General features: G+C 46.1%; 1 pseudogene; it reads left to right on the top strand.

The window, feature by feature from the left end:
* Window positions 1-2,129: 2,129 nt before the first annotated feature.
* LOC149326153 (uncharacterized) lies at window positions 2,130-3,692 on the top strand (annotated as a pseudogene).
* Window positions 3,693-17,918: the final 14,226 nt, after the last annotated feature.

The raw sequence follows: 17,918 nt of genomic DNA on the forward strand, positions 1-17,918 counted from the left end.
CGGGGACGCGATGTGACGCGTTTTTCAGTCTCGGGTAGAAATGATTCAAAGACGTATTGTTTCCGACGGCATCGCTTCAGATGATCAGACTCGCCTTCGATCTTGCAAAGTTTTGTCGCGAATTGTTTCGCGGCCGTCGGGGTCGTCTGAACCGAGATTCGTGCCGTCCCAGCCCGAATCACAGCCGACCACGAGCATACCTTCGACGAAGATCCCGCAGCAAAAGAAAGTTGACGCAACGGATATTGTCTTGAATACGCCGCAATTAATATGGGTAATTTCTACCGCAAGATATCTGCGTGTTTCGCTACAAACGCATGTCTGTACCGCCGCACGCGATTAGACGGGCGGCACTGACGGGAGCACCAATCGGAACGTTCGAACCATCCGTCTCGTCCGCCAGCAGCAAAGTGATCGTAGAACACCATTCCGCCCCACGCCCGGGCGGAGGATGAAAGCGAGCGGTCCGCTGGCTGGCGGATCCGCCCAAAAAACGATCGTACAACAGCCGCCGCTCGCCACCATGCTACATCAAAAGACACATCGAAATACAAAAGCGAGTGAGCAGATTCCGTAAGTACTTAGGAAATCAAGCGTGAATGCAGCGCGGGAGCACCTAATCACCAGTATTTACAAAGCTTAGGTCGAGCTAGCGGCCGCCAGCACCAGCGCACGCCGCCATATTGGATTTCTGAATTGACTTGGCTCGTGGAGTTTCGAGCAAATCGTGCGGTTTACACCGCTCCCAGGTGCCGCCACCATCGCCATCAGGAAAAAAAAAAAAACGTTTCGCTTGGCTTTGTGAGTGTGCTACTGCCTTGATTGCGGCTCTGAAGGCAGAGCGCTTATCGTAGAAACAAAGAAGGCACACGACCTTCGACATCTGATAGAATACTATTACAACACCATCATCATAAAGCGAAGGATTGTCGAGAACAACTGCTGACTAAGACAACTGGCAGGATGGCAGCTCCCAACTCTGCATATTCTCAAACACTCTGTGTTGCGCAGCTTTGCTGGTAAATTTTGTGCAAGAGCATGGTGCAATTGCGCGACAAAATTCGTGCTAAAGCGAAATTCTCATAAAATGGGTTTTTATGAGCAGACCTTTTAGTAAAGTTGTAAACGCGCGTGCATAAATTTCTCCTTTAAGGAGCCTTCGCGCGCTGGAGGTATTCACTGACGCGTTGAGCGCGGTGCATTGTGGGGCATGTCCAGCCTAGCGGGAGAGCACTGCCCAGCCAGCAACCCTGAGCTCTCAAGGTGCCTTGCGCATTCTCGACTCGTCGGCGTGCGTCATAAACAGCCCTCTTTGTTCAGCACTAGAGCCGAGTGAGCGAAGCTGTCGATCGTTGTCGTGCATTTCACCGCCAAGTATGGTTCATTGCGCTGTCGTCGGTTGCAATAGCCAGTCAGACAAAGCAGCAGGAGCTGAAAAGCAACAATTAGGACCTCGGTTTCTACAAAATACCGAAGACCCAACTTAATGAGTGCTACCGACAAAACTGCATTCGCAGAAGCGGCGCCGCGAATGGCTGGCTCGTATCAACAGAAAAAACATCAGCGCAGCTCCCGACAAGTACCGGATCTGTTCACGGCACTTTTTGTCAGGTAAGCGTAAGAGTTCAATCTGTGCTGTTGAACGAATGCGAGCAGCATAGAAGTTACAGAAGACGCGAAAATTCGTGCGTCAACGCACAAAGGCGAACGTTCAGGCACTGTCACATCGGTGATCGTTTTGTCCTCGCGTGCGAAGCACGCGAAATGTAATCGTTGATTGTTTGCGCGTCCTAGCTTTAGGCTAATCGCCGATTCAGGCAGCCGAACAGTCTGGGCGGTTACTTTCGAGCTCAAAAGTTTCTTTGGTCGTACGACGCAGGCACGCCTTCTACTCTGTTCGATGAATGCAACCCAGATTGGGCTCCCTCGCTGCACTTGGGATATGCAGCCAAGGCTGTTTGCGACGACGCCGGTTCAAGCGTCTCAAGGCACGGCGGGTGAAACGCAAGCCAGCGGTGACTACAGGTGAAATGAATTGTTTTGTTTTAGGTAGCAATATTTCTGGAACTAAGGTGAAACACTCAGCTTCCATTTTTTGGTGGCTTACGAAGGCAGCTGAAGCCGAGGAAATGCCAGCTGAGGAACTTGCGGACGTTCCATCTCTGGCAGATGCTGAGGTCAGCAGTGAGCAGGCAGCCCCGGAAAATGGTAGTTAGCATTTCATAACCAGTGCAAGTAGTGACAGGATTGCATTTGGACCTGATGTTAGGAAGTGGTTCTCTGAGATAGGCAAGAATGAGCTGTATACCACTCCATTACAACATGGCCTTCAGTGACAAATGTATCGACAGTGCACCATTTAATGTGCTGCTAATGACCTGCATTTTCAGAGCTCATGTTGAGGATGTTACTTTTACTTGGCCAGGATTTTTGTACATATGTTACAGCCCTGCTAAAACAGGCCCGCTAAAACCAGAAAGGAATAGTTTGTGTGTAACGAGCGTATCACTGATTTTAAGAGACTAGTTTTAGACTAGTGGCAGTGTGTAGATGACGTAGTTTGGGCACGTTCAAAAAGTGATGAGAAAATGGTATGTTGACACCAGTCTGTGCTGTGTACTTCCCCCTGTGCGAACGCAGTTTGTTGTAATACTTGCAACAGCAAACTCTTGTCTAATTTCCATCAGGATTAAATGTGGCTTCTTTTCCATCCTTCATTGAAGGCACACACTGCCAGACTGACTCAGCAGCTGGAAGAAGAAGTCGCAAATCTCCGTGGGGAGCCTCGGGCAGCCGAAGAGAGCCTGGCGGCAACAAAGTTCACTGAAGGGGCTCTTCGTGGTGATGACGAAAGAGTCGCCTTCTACACAGGACTGGTATCATTTATGGCACTTTTTTTTCTATTTGATCTGTTGAAACACCTCGCATCTCACTCTTAAAGAAACATGCTGACAAAGTTTGAGAAGATGGTAATGTTTCTGATGAGGATGAGGCTTGGAACCCAAATGCAGGATTTAGCATACCGCTGTGGTGTTTCTCAACCCACTGTATCTAGAGTTTGTGATAAGTGGTTGGACGTACGGTGGGCTGAGAGAAGAAATAATGAATACAGTGCCAGCTACCTCTGTAGAAAACTTTGGATTGAATGTCAGAGTCATTGTGGACTGCTTTGAGGTATTTATTCACAGGCCCAGCTCACTGTTGCCACATGCACAAACATGGTCTCAGTACAAACACCACAATACTGTAAAATTTCTGTTCGGGATCTCCCCGCAAGGAATGGTTACATATATTTCCCAAGCATTTAGTGGGCGTGCCAGTGACAAGCTGATCACCAAGGACAGTGGTATACTTAATCTGTTAGACAGAGGAGACGTTGTCCTCGCAGACAGGGGGTTCTTTATTGCTGAAAGTGTTGGCTTGTGTTGTGCAAAGTTGGCAGTTCCTGCATTCAGAAAAGGAAAGAAGCAGCTGTCTAGTCCTGTAGTTGAGCGAACACAAGAAATCGCTAATGTTCGCATTCATGTTGAGCGCTTTATTGGAATGGTGTAGAAAAAATACACAATATTTAAGGGAAGTTTTCCAGTAGAAGTTCTAAAAGGAATACCAGCAATGAATGTGTAATTGACAAGATTGCTAGGGTCTGCTGTGCACTAGCTAACTTATGTAACTCAGTAGTGCCATTCAACTAATTTTCTATTGCATGACTGTGTCAAAAAATTGGTACTGGTTGATAGCGCTTACTAGGTTTAGGTTTATGGGGGTATAACGCCCCAAAGCAACTCAGGCTATGAGGGATGCTGTAGTGAAGGGCTCCGGAAATTTTGACCACCTGGGATTTTTTAACGTGCACTGCACAGTACACGATGTCAGTGCACGTTAGCTCTTACTGCTGTGTGGCAGCGGTAGTTGTGGTGGTAGGAAAGTTGGAGCAACTGCTTCACCATGCCCACTTAAAGCATGCCATGAGCAAAGGGGTGAAAGCGGGTAAAATAAGGCGATTGACACTAAACTTAAACTAGTCTCCGAGGGGCAAACATTAAACCGTGTTAGCGCTCAGAAATTTCTGGGTGTACATTTCCACGAAAACTTGAACTGGACACACCACATAAACTATTTGACTATGGACCTCGCGAAAACTATTGGAATGCTAAATAGATTTAAGTTTATGCTCCCAGCGTGGTTCAAACGCCAGCTTTATTATACCATGATTAATTCAAGATTGCAATACAGCATACCAGTTTGGGGCACCACTACCACTGGTAATTTGGAACGTCTTCATATTCTTCAAAAGGAATGCAGCCGATTCATAGAAAATGCAGCGTTGCGAGAACACACAGCTCCACTGTTCGTAAAAAATGAAATACTTGCAATTACAAGTATATTTTGACAGCACTTGGCACTGAACATATTCACTCATATAAAAAGTAACCTAAATTCATTTCTTGGGAAGTACCGACGCCAAGAATGCGGCTATAACTTTAGGGCAAATTCATTTGCTAAGAAAAAAGTCAGAACTTCCTATGGTACACAATCGTTAGACTACCAGATTCCTGTCCTTTTAAATTTGTTTCCAGAGCTTATTGACATCGCAGTGAATGTACAGTCACCGTATACTTATAAAGCACGGATAAAAAAAATACTCCTGGTAGAAAAAAAATGACCTGTCTCTTTGTTATCTCATTTAGGTTTGTGTTTCGTTTGTATTGCTGTGTTCCTTGTTAGATTATTGAAATATGTCGATACAAATGTTGCTTTTTCATGCTTTTGACACTAATAATTTTCTGGTTAGGAGCTAATCTTTTGTTGAGATAAATATTTATGCAACTGTGGTTCTTACCTTTTGACACAATAATAACTAACAGGTTGTGATGTAAGCTTTTTTTTTTAGGAAAAATTCTCTTGTTTTCTGTAGTACTTACGGTTTTAGTTTCATATAATGCTTGTCCACAATGCTTCTGTTTTCTGCACGTAATGAATGGTGCAATATATTTTTTTTTTCAACGGCTTTTGTAGCATAGAGAGTGCAATGTATCTCGCCAGGAGGCGAGGCCTTGTCAGGCGTAGATGAAACGCCTTTTGCCTCGTCTTCCTTGGTAGAATAATCCCCTTTTAAACTCTCTTGCTCATGATGTATACTTGCTTTCTACCAGAAATAAAGTGAATTTGAATTTGAATAGCTCGAATCACCACAGTGAAGGGCTACATATTATGCCAGCATTCACAGTTCTTATACATTGCATAGCACACTGGCACTTCTGCATTCTACCTTCATAAAAAGGCAACCGTGGTAGCCAGCATTCATTGCTGCAACCTCCAGCTCTGCAGCCAAAGGCTGCACTCACTGGGCTGTCGTGGCAGTGACTGCCATTGTGTAGGTGCAGCTACAGATTTAGGTCGGAGCATACTGCAGCTAGAGTACAACCCTAATGCAGTAAAAGCACGATGAGTAATGAAACAGGTAGAGCATAAAAGGGTTTCTTGATATCACAAATAAATAAAGCTGTAACCTGTTTGATACTTTTCGCAGATGATCACAACTGGTCTGCATCTCTTATATTTCAGCACTGTCTTGTAAAGAACAAGCCTGGCAAAACCACTTCTCACATTTTGGTGCTCTCCTCAGCCCTACGCACCCAAAATGGAACCATTTTATGTCACAGTTTTCGTTGTCACAGGCAATCGTTTTGCCGTTTTCAGGTCCCCTACAGAGACAGTAGCTGTAGTCAGATGCAAAGTCACTGTCTTGTAAAGAACAAGCCTGGCAAAACCACTTCTCACATTTTGGTGCTCTCCTCAGTCCTACGCACCCAAAATGGAACCATTTTATGTCACAGTTTTCGTTGCCACAGGCAATCATTTTGCCGTTTTCAGGTCCCTTACAGAGACAGTAGGTTTAGTCAGATGCAAAGTCACTTTGTCGATTCTGATGTGACAGTGTGTAGACTCAGAGGCTCCTCTACGGGTCATTAGTCCCGAGTCATTATTACGGACTCCAGGGGCGCCTGCCGCAATATTGAGCAAGGGTATATTCCAGACCGTGCTTTCAAAATTCTCCACGCATGCGAATACACAGGGTTTCCGACCCATCGTACCATCGTGTGGGCTCCGGCTCATGCGGGTCTTGAGGGGAACGAGGCAGCAGACGCTGCCGCCCGCGCGCTTACTCACCGGGCGTCGCCTCATCCGCAGCCTGATCCGGAATTCAATTTCAATCCGGCCATCACCTTTAAAGAGATCACCTCTCTTTATCAAAATTTTCATGGTCTCTATCCCCCTCCCTGTAAAGGCCTCACCAGGGTGGAGGAGCGCTGGCTTCTCCGCCTCTATACCAATACTGTACTGTGCCCGGCAGTACTTAAGCACTTCAATTCTTCTTTCTCGGGCGCGTGCCCACACTGTGAGGAGGAGTTTTCGGACACCTACCACATGGTGTGGGCATGCCCTTCCAATCCTGCCTACCCACCCCTCCTCCACCCCACTCGAGAGGACTGGGAAGCTGCCCTGCGCGGCTGCTCCGAACTCCATGCCCAACAGGCATTGGTAGCTAGAGCCCGGGCCGCTGCGGAAGCTACAGGGATCCCGGACTAGGGATCCCTCCTAGTGTTTGTAAGGGGCGGGCCCTTCCGGCTCGCCCCATCGACCTCTCACTGTAAATAGAAATAAAAGTTTTCCTCCTCCTCCTCCTCCTCCTCTACGGGAAGGGCGCTCCTGAGAAGGTTGGGTCGGAACACGTGCGGACTGGTAGACAGATACGCGGAAGTACCGGACGACCTTAGAAAGACCTTTAATGTAGGACCCCTGCCTAAAAACATGGATCCTAACCTACACGAGGACAGACGAAAAGCAAGGGCCGAGCAGATAGAAAGGAGGCTAGGCCGATCAGAGAACACAGTCTATACGGACGCCTCCATGTACGTACATGCAGGGAAGCGCTTAGCCGCTACGGTGGTAGTTAATAGCACAGGAGACATGGCCACATGCGCCTCAGTGCAGGTCGTGGGCATAACGGAGGCCGAGGAAATTGCCGTCGCGCTGGCGGTAGCAGAAGGCTATAGGAAAGGCCGATCCCTAAACATCTTAACAGACTCGAAAGACACGTGTAAAAACTATACGAAGGGCAGAATTAGCGGCATGGCCCTCAGGATAATCAGTGGGGCAGCAGCCTCTGCTGAGAAGACACCCATACAACACATAATCTGGGTCCCAGGCCACGCAGGCGTAGCGGGGAACGAAAGAGCAGACAGCCTAGCTCGAGGGCTTACATACCGAGCAGGCATGTCAGATGTTCTGGAGCTTCAGCTACTAGCATGCGAGGGGGGATACACAGAGACACTACAACTATACAGGGGGACTAGATTCAAGTACCCACCACCACACAAAGCCCTCACGAGGGAGGAAGCAGTCGGCTGGCGTAGGCTACAAACAAACTCCTTCCCCAACTTGTACATCTATAACAAGATGTCACCAACACAATACAGAGCAAACTGCCCCTGGTGCGGCGACACACCCACACTATACCACATCACATGGGAGTGCGAACGAAATAAAGCATTCCACCAACACGAATTCCCGAGTGCGGAGCAATGGGAGAGCCGGCTCACCAGCAGCGAGCTCGCGGCCCAAAGGGCCTTAGTGCGGCACGCTACTGATGCAGCGCGACTCAGTGGAGCCCTGGACTAGGGGCCCAACCTTGCTGAAGAGAAGCCTCCAGTCGCCGGCGCCACGAAAGACGACGGAGGCTTCGAATCCGCGAATCTCTTAAAAGATCTCAATAAAAGTTTTCTACTACTTAACGAAACAGATGTTAAAACAGCTGCAGGTTGAACTTCTGATGCGCTATTGCTGGTGCTACTTGTCGTCTGGACCCCACCAGTGGTTTTGTTCGAAAACAAGTCTGCTACCAACTCTTTTGAAGAACTTCTCTGCCTTGTCAACCTGTGTGACAATAAATCTGTGATCTCTTGAAACCTTCTGAATATTTATGCCATTTTTGTTCCAAAGAACGAAGTCGGCATAGTCTAGCTTACATGCAAAAAACTGCGTTTGCACTTGGTAGTAGTAACGCTGAGTTTTTTTTAACATGAACTCACTGTCACACTCTGAGGTGGCCATCTCTCACTTTCCATGGACACTTTACTTCCACAACACGTGCACTGCAGCAGGTGCAGTTCACCATCAAGTCAGGGGGGGCCGCCAAAAGTAAACATTCTGGGCAGATGAAAATCCCAGCATCTCGAAATTCAGTGCCATCATGATCATGCATCACATTTTGATATTTTGCAAGAATCTGCGGTTCTCTCAGGCGGCTGCACCGAACAGCCGGAACTGACAGTTTCTGTCTCTCTGGGGCACAAATCCGTTTGACGAGTGTTAGGGATGGTGCTTCCAGCTTTGTATGGCATACATCATACAACGTGGATGCTGTCTCGCGGCCGGTTCTGAATGCAAACCATTTGCACTCTGTGCCTGGCTCCTGGTTCTTTTTCTATGCTTTGAATGGCTTCCTTGTTGATGGTCAGGCTGCGGACTATCTCATCGCACTTCTGAAGCATGGCGTCGTAATGTAAGCTTTCAGCACTCCAATCATAGAGCAGCTAAAGATCACCACCGCTCCATGTTTGCACAGCAGGCTTATACAGGTGACTGTACCTTAGATCGTGATCAGCATAACAGGCCGGAGCCCTGACTCGACCATGCCGTCGAAGAAAGTTTTTTGTTCTTCTTTGGTTGGAGGTGGAGCCGGCGTTCTCGGTGGATTGCTCGCTGCACGCCTGGCGGAAGCATTGCCGTCTAATCGCCGCTTCTTCATTGGCGATGAAGCAAAGTCCATTACTGCAATGGGTCGCGCTTCAGGTCACTTTTCCTCTTTCTTCCGGCTGTTGTGTTGTGCTGCAACCTTTTATTTTTCTCCGTGTCAGGTTTTAGAAAACATGTTACTAAAACAGCTGAGATGGTTACTAAAAATCGCAATAAAATTTTCAAAATGATAGAGGAGAAATGTTCCAACCACTGCTGACAAGGGGAATGAAAAAAATGGTTCCCTGCTTCGGATTCTTGCAGTCTACACATTCCAGCGCGGGGGGTCTCAGATCCCTTGTCAATGCTGGTGGGGATCCGAGACCCCCCCTGGAGACCCCCCTGACTTTAAGCGCTGCTTATTAGTGACTGTCTATTATTCCAGTTAACCAGGGGCAACAAAGAAACCAGTGTGCAGTGAAAATGGCAGTGGGAACTTCAGGCATGGGTTTGTAAATGCTAGATTTGGACACTGCTTGAGTCAAGCCTGAATTGAATCCTTTCAGGTGTAGTGCAGTGTTGGTCCATTTGGGGACGCGTTTGAAAGTGTGTTTTATACTTGAGTTTAGACAATGCACGAATTTCTCTGAACATTAGGGTTTTTCATGCTGCGTGTGATGTACGAAAATTTCTTGCTTGAGCTCTTGGAATGCATCTAGTGTAGTTACTCTGAACTGACCTTTCACAGACATGATTCTCAGTCACGTAGAAAGTATGCTGTAAGTGGGGAACACGGTGGTTTCATTCTTGTACTTTGTTAGACTGTACACATAGGTGGAAGATGTAGGGCTGCTACTCATGGGCTGATGGAGTCAGCCTTTATTAAGAAGGTATTGTGGTACATCAATGTGGCCCTTTTTAATTTAGCATGTAGTAAATTTGTTTGGAAACATTCGAGAGCTGTTTCATTTTTTGTTATTCTTCTTTTTTGCTTAGAGACATGGTTAATTACAAATGAGGCATACAGGATGAGCAACTTGGCTTGAAAGCGCAAAGGGTTGCAGTAAACTCTCACTTGAGTCAACTCCATGGGGCATAAAAAGAAAGTTTACTTAACTGCAAGTTCAATGAACTGAATATTCATCATTTTAACCCGCACAGAGCATTGCATGTACAAAATATCAAACTTGTCAAAATTAGTCAGTTGACTGATGTACAGAGATGTGCTAAAAGTGCATAACAAGCTGACTGGCTGATTTACATAGGTGCCTAGCTAAGTGTGTACATACTGTCCAGCCTGTGTAAAGAAAGCCACTAATTTTTTTTTGAAGTATCCCATGGATATTCTGTTTGCTGGTGTGATTGAGCAAAGTTTCTTCTTCTGTTTACCATTTCTGTTCAACTGTTGGTGATAACTTTGACGTGGCAGTGCCACATTGCTGTTAAACATCTGCTTTGCTCTGGCCTTTGGAGTTTAAGCTTTTGCAATATGGACAGGACCTTCGGTCTCCCACTCGCGCCAATTTTCAACAGTGGAGTCGCTGTCATCCCGTGTCACCAGATATAAAATGGCTGCCAGCAAATGTATGAGGAAGGGAAAAAATGCATGAAATTCGCCTTTTATTCCGCCCCTCCTCCTTGGTGCCGGAAACGTTAGCAGTGTTGTGCTGCTGCTGCAGCCGCTCGATATCAGCTTGAAGGACTACAACAGTGCAAAGCTTCGCTAAACCAGTTATAAAATCTTGATTTGGTTCAGATCAGCTGCTCATCCAACTGAAACGAATAATATTTTGTGTTATACGTTAAATTCCAATATTCTTACATGGGACGTGTATTAAAACTGCCAGAGGTTGTTGCAGTGTTGGTTAAACTGAGGAGGTTCACTGAAACGAGAGTTCACTGTAGCCATATGCATGGAGAGAACATCCTACTGAGGATGAGCTAGCTGGATTGAGAAATTGAGTATTGAGAATTTTGTGCCAGAGGAAAGGGGCATTGACTGTGTTGCATGGTAGAAACAACTGCTGCAGGGCATTCTCAGCCACCACATCTTGTAACAAGCAACACAAAAATGCAGGATAGCAGAGAAAAGGGCACACAGTAGAGCCTTCCAACAGCATCGGTTTGGAGCACACACATCCACTGTTTACACCATGGCAGTCATATTGAGTGTAGCTGACATGTGGAGACAGAAATTACCAGCGTGCAAATGTTATGTACTTTAACTCTTTCTCTTGAAACAACATAGATGGTGTGCTCACAAAATAATCATTGGTGCAGGCGGTTTTGTTTGCCTCTGTTGTTGCATTAGGTTGTCTCTGTTTGCTCAGTGTGCATTGCAGCCATTTAACAAAGCTTCTGTGCGTATAGAGGGATGGCTTTCAGTGCACTGAAAGCCATCCCTCATTCCTTCATCCCTCAGTGTGATTGTGCTACTGCAGTCGATCACTGATGTAGCGCTGCATTTGTCCAGTATCGGGGTAGTCATGTAATGTCACCAACTTTACATGAGCACCATGTTTCAATGCAGGAGACAGCGTCACTAGTGTCATCACTTGTTGAGTCAAGGTTACTGCATCTGGCGCAAAACAGGGATACGTAGAGAGAATTGGGGAGAGGTCTTTGCCCAATTAGTGGGTGTAATCCAGCTGACGGTGATGAAGTGCATCATCATCATCATTCATGGCTTGGTCTGACAATGAAGCATCATAAGCCGTACACAGACCGCTCTTTTTACGACCCCAGTCTGGCTGTGGCCGCAGCTTCAAGCCTGAACTCGGCCCAGGCACAAGCTCTAGAAGCCTGGGCCTAACCCCTGCCTGGCAGAACACTGCAGTTTTCTGGCTCGACCCAACCCTCCACCTGGTGTGGCCACCATGGTAGCTCAGTGGTGCTCGGCTGCCGACTCAAAAGATGCGGGTTTGATCCCGGCTGCGGCAGTCGCATTTCGGTGGAGGCTAAATGCTACAGGCCCGTGCGCTGTGCAATTTCAGTGCACGTTAAAGAACCCCAGGTGGTCGAAATTATTTAAAGCCCTCCACTACGGCATCCCTCGTAGCCGAGTCGCCTTGGGATGTTAAGCTCCACAAAACCAAAAAAACCAAACCCTCGAGCTGGCGTGAGCCTATGCAGTGCTTGAATAGTGCTTGACACAGTATGGAACATTTTCTGCACTCTTTACAAATATGCTCCTGAACTAACTGGGCAAACTATGCCAGATGACCTAGCCTGAACCTGCTGAGCAGGAAGTCTGCAGGAACAGATTTGGAAAGTGTGCAGAAATTTTTGTGAACCATGTTCTTCATAATTTTGGTCCATGACAATGTTGTTTCATGATTACATTGTGCCATGAGGACATGAGGGATGCATTTGGGTTCACTGCAGCGCATGCAGTTGTCCACCTTTGCTCAGTGACTGTGTCATTTCGAACAAACATTTGAACCGTCTTAGCACTGGAAGTAATAGAGACCAGAGCATTGCATTGCCTCAGGCAGTGGCCCGAGCCTGCCCACCAGTTTCGGAAGTGGCAGATTGCTGACTGTGCATGCGTGCTACACAAGTAACAATATGGTGAAGATGATCAGATACGCTTCAAGCCAAAAGTTTGTGAGGGGACATCGAGATGGTTTCTTTCATGGAGGGCTGCAGTGTAGAACGTTGATACGAAACAACAGCAAATAAAATCCGGGTTAGTTATCTCTTCCTGCAAAAGCCATAGAAGTTAGACCAAAGGGCAAAATTCCTTCCTGGCATGTAAAGATATACCTGTCCTCTCCTTATCTTCATGAAGTCACTGCAGACCAAAGGTGAAAGGGGTCCGACGCCTTTAACGCTGCATTTTTGTTGGAGGGTGCATCGTAAGGAGAGTAGACGTGCACTATGCTGCTTCGCTTTGCCATAAAGGAGGCATTCAACGGGTCGCATGTGCGTGATCTTTAGCAGTTGTTCCAAGCGAAGACAAATGACTTGGGCGAATCAGGTTTAGTGGCGTGAATTCTCATTGTCAACCGCTAAGCCGCAGGTCCAGGAGGTTTGTTGTGCATTGTCGGCCGTTTCTTCTAGGCAGTGCCATTGAATTGCGACTTTCAATACAAACGAACCTGATGGACAAGGACAGAACAAAAATCATGGATGTGCAAGGGAAATCGGGGAAAAAAGTCGCTTTTGATGACAAAAGCCTCAGCAGTTCTATGAAGCAGTGGTCGACAAAAGCGACATTTTAAAAATAAAAGACCGTTCAGTGAAACTTTGAGGAGCGCGGTTTTATGTTCTGAGCAGAGAAGACCAGTAAATTTTCGCTCAAAGTGTAATATTGTGCCATGGTGCGCCATTTGCCGACGGCTTTTGCTGTACTAAATGAGCGGCTTGATTTCATCCTGTAGGGTTTGTGAGAGCAGTTTTTGGGGGCTGCTCAAGCACCATTACACTTGTTCTCTTTCAGTGTGCCATGAGTCAGGCTCTTACGATTATTTGACCTTTGCACTGTTGCTAATAATCTGTAAAACTAGTCCACAAGTGTCAAGTTGGAACTCTCTTGTTTTTTGCTTTAGGGCTGTGATGAGAATCCTTTCAATTTCTCAGAACATTTTCAATGGCAAGTCAGGAAACCCACTGATTATGTTCGCGTTTTGCCCCTTGTGACAAAAGAAAGCTAGCACAAACTGAACTCTTTCCCTATCGTGGGAAAGGGGTCCATATTTTGTGAGTTTTCATTAACTTCTCTTGGCCCAAGAACTGTGAGGTAATGCACTACATCAAAAATTATGGACGGCACTTGAGACTTCTTACGCACTTTGAAGGCGAAAGCATTAGTTTTTTAATTTATATTTTTTCTTTCCTTTCTAATGACTTACCTACCCATCCGCATACAGTCGCAAGGGAATGCACACACTAGGTTCATGTCAATTCGCCAGGAAACAGCGTGGCTTTGCGGCCTGTGGATTGCGTGCTTGCCTCTCAATCTGAACTTCCTCCCACCCTTCCTGATTCCCCGCACCTGAAGAAATTTTTTTTCTTTGGTGGTGACATCATTGTGGCTTTTCAGAACCACTTTTCCTAGAGAGCAGTGACGACACTGCGTTTCATTGCTAATGGGCCATAAAAGTCTTACGCCTTAAAATGAAGCCATTGACACACTTTTGTTAATGATATGAGCTTGATTAAAATGTTTCATGCCTTGTCAAATTTTATTTACGAAATAAAGGTTTTTAGATAAAATTTGAATGAAACTGGAAAGGATATGCTTGTGTCCAAGAAGAAAAAGAAAATTATATAAATTTTGGCATAACCAAAACGTTCTCCTAACATGCGTCTGTAAAAATTAAAGTTCTATCTTGTACAGTTTTCCGGCTGTAAAACCATCGTGCATGCCCTCAGGCCTTTGGGCTTGGGCAAAACAGTCGGATGGACCCTTCGCAGCGCAGGTGGTATCAAATTTTGCACAAATGATGGGGAGACCCTACAGATGAGGCAAATGACATCGGTAGCATCAATAACCTTTTCAAAATGGTCACTGAGCGAAGCAGAACACGTCCAGATAAGAAACTAACCCAGGAGGCACTGCCACTGATGTCATGTGCTGATTCATTACTCGGGTCTCGATAGCCTCTGAATTAAAGTTGAACGATGAGGTAGCATCCTGAGTGTCATGCTAGATCATCAACAAAGCCAACCAAGGACGCAGTTAAATCGCTGGGTTTGCCACTTTTCGGGGCGCATGCCACGCTGGCAGAGGCGTCCATTCTCAACGTCTGTGCTGTGCTGTTTTTGCAAACAGTTCAAAAATTGCTGCCACTCAGAAGAAAGGACATTCTGAAAAGAAAATTAACACTAATTTTTGCCGCTTCAAGATGCAGCAGTGGCGCAGCATGCTCACTAAGTGCGGAACCGTTTGAAATTGGCATTTGCGTCGATTTATAGGCGAAGAGAGAAAGAAACAAACCTTGGCATTTTGCTGTTGGTAAATTTTTTTTTGGTAGAATGCCCCAAGTGTACTTGATTTGACCCAACAATCGAGCTAGAGCTGGGCTGGGTCCAGTCTGTGCCCGGAAGGCATCGTATTTTTGGGCCCTGCCTCTGCCCATGCAATGCTGTAATAGATGCAAACAAAATATCTTGCACCAGTTGTGCCTGTGTGAGCGCACCTTCGGTGTCTTTGATCAAGAAAGAGTTCTGTTATCACGGATTGGCATGCTGATAATTTCTTTCTCTCCTCATGTCAGCTCCACTGAATGTGATTTCCACGAAGTATATGCGGGATGTGTGCATCCAAACGGGCGTTGTTAAAAGTCAGCACTGTGTGGTGTGGGGCCTTGCCTCTGCTGACGTATTCTTTTGCTCTGCTTGTTTCAAGATGCAACATGAACAGGCCCAGCTGTTTACAGTTGTCAACTTTCCAAATAGTTTCTGAGCTGTGGCCATAACTAGGGCAGTAACAATTGGCTTAGGCCAGTCTGTTGGCATTTTCCAAGTGACTGACCAGAAATTAATTTTTTGAAGAGGGCAGCTAGTAATTGCAACCCATACGAAGCGCCCAACATTTTTTGTTGCCTGTGAACTTGAGCAGTTTGGCTGGTTTAGTTTTAGCGTGGCCTCGGCAGTAGAGTTTGTTTCAGTACTTCAAAACCCAGAGGGCATTGCTGGAGGGGATGCAGTGAGTACAGGGAACGAACAGACATGCAGATTCAGCGGTATGCACACTTAGTATGATTAGAGCAGACAGTTAGTGTGCAGGGACCATGAAAAAAGGAGCTGCGTCAGCTGCTGTGGCAATAGAAGGCAGGTGGTTTTGGTTTCATTTTTTGGAACGCATCAAAAAATTGTTTAGGGGTGCACTTTGGGATGCCCCCATGTTACAGCAGTGGTTTAATTGCTTCCTCAAGAAAGTGGGGAAGTTGTGTGACTGATCATACTCGCTTGTTTCTTTGCGTCTATGCACACGCACTTGTAGTGGTGGAGCAGAGTGTGATCACAAGGTACCTGGCATCATTTGGTGAAGATTTCTTCCAATGCTGGGACAAGGAGCTGGCCAAGATCAACACTTTCTATTCGGGTAAGCAGTGCCCACCTGACATGCTTGATTATGTGGAGAGAACACGAAGACACTTGTTGCAGCATGTAGCTTCAAAATTCGTATTCCGATTCTGCCTCTTTGGATGCATATTGCATGTTGCTGAAACAAGATTGTCTTGCAGTCCTTTTTTTTTCTTGAAAGAGAAACTGCTTCCTGGTGACACATCCGTGTGTTGCTTCATGTCTAAGGGATTTCAAAACGCAGCCTATTTGCTTTTCCATTTGTTTCTCGTCGACCATGTTTGAAATGTAGAATTCATGAGTTTGTGCTGAGGTGTGCAAAGCGGTTCTGTCTAGTATCCAGAACCTGCACTGGCCCCCTTTTAAAGCAGTGCTAAAATGCATTATATTTGTGGTAGTTTGCTGTGCACGTTAATAGTTCTTTGTTGAGCAAATTTTGGAGTACAGTCAACTTCCTTACTGAGGTGTTCATAGTGATCTGGAATTATCTGAAGTGCAGGTAAAGGATGTGTTTTGAATTTTCTGTGCATTGCACACCTCTATGGTTTAAATGCCTCGTAATGCCGACTAGGAGCCATGTTTTTTAATGTCTAATTTTGTCTTGCTTTCTTTTTGTCCTCTGCCACTGGTACGTGTCCATCGTCACGGCTTACATTGTTGGGATGCCACAACCGGTGACAGAAGACCAAAGATAGGAATATGAAATCGAATGTTAAAAATAATGTGGCATGTTAACAGAGCATGGCATGGATCTATATTTCATCTCATAAGTTGTTTGCAGCACCGCGAAAGGCAGAGCTCTGTTATCCATTCAGAGCCAAGGAAGACAACAAATAGTTCAAGTATTTAACCTGTGTTGTGACTATTTTTCAAACATTTATTGCAGCAGTTGAAAAGGTGGTTCAGGATGATGTCTTGAAAGCACAGTGAGCATTTCATTCACTGGTTAGATCAGCAGAGAAAGTCCGCACGAACACAGCACTGCGGAGGCCTCCTGCCAAGGGGTGCGCTGCCATTTGTCAACATGGTGTCCGCCAAGTCTCCTGCATGCAGCAGCTGGACACCGGTGCTCTTTCCTTCCAAGAGATGGAGCTACCAGTCGGGGTGTGAGGGGCAAGGCGGAACACGTTTTGAAGCACAAGCCGTTCTGATTGGCTCAGATCGCTGCAAACGACTTGTGAGATGGAGTATAGGTGGCCTGTTGTAGTAGCTTGTATGGAAGAGTGCCAGGCATCACTGATGAGTTGTAACGATTTACGGGTTTGGCCAGCGATGAGCTGATGTCAGCTTCCACTGTTCCAGTAACTCGCATTGGCAATGTCCTCCCGTGGGCAAAGCAGGTGCACCCAGTTCAACCCGAGTGGAACAAGAGCCGTCTTTCAATGCTGCACACTTGTGGCACAGCCAGTAATGCTATTTAGTTTTATTTAGCTGCTGTTTGAAATGTGAAGTTAAAAAAAAAAAACACGTTCCATTTCTTTCTCATAAGTTACAGTCGACTCTCATTCAAACTTCAAGGGATCGGAGATTTTTTGTTTGAACCATCAGAAGTGCATCTTAACCCATGTATTCCTAGTGTCCTACATGTAAGACACTGCTTTTCTGTGCAGTAACTGTAAAGGTTTTGCGCCTGTTAGCCTAGGTTCAAGAGGGCCTAACCTTTTCTGGTGCAAGGGTTAGGTGTTGTGTGTGCAAGAAAAACTAGATTCTGAAAGACAGACTAATATACTTTGCATATTGTCTTAAGGCAACGACCGCATGTGATGAAAAATGTGATTTTAAAATCGATGTCCAATGTCTGAAGCTTTGCCACACGTAACAGGTAGTGCATTTCCCTAGTATCCAATATTGTAGGACTGCTCAAAAGTCTAAAAAGTAATTTAGAGCTCTTTAACCATGCAATCATAGCCAAATATTTTAGCACAAAATAAAGTATGGGTGAAAGCACTGATGCCTTTACTTAACCAAATTCTAGAGGCCCGTGTACTGTGCGATGTCAGTGCACGTTAAAGAACCCCAGGTGGTCGAAATTTCCGGAGGCCTCCACTACGGCGTCTCTCATAGCCTTAGTCGCTTTGGGACGTTAAACCCCATAAACCAAACCAACCTTTACTTAAACAGCAGTCTCTAACGGGTTGTATGGTTGA

This window comes from Amblyomma mixtum, chromosome 10, assembly GCF_055824585.1.
Source record: "Amblyomma mixtum isolate Tamu chromosome 10, ASM5582458v1, whole genome shotgun sequence".
In the NCBI taxonomy this organism is placed as follows: Eukaryota; Metazoa; Arthropoda; class Arachnida; order Ixodida; family Ixodidae; genus Amblyomma; species Amblyomma mixtum.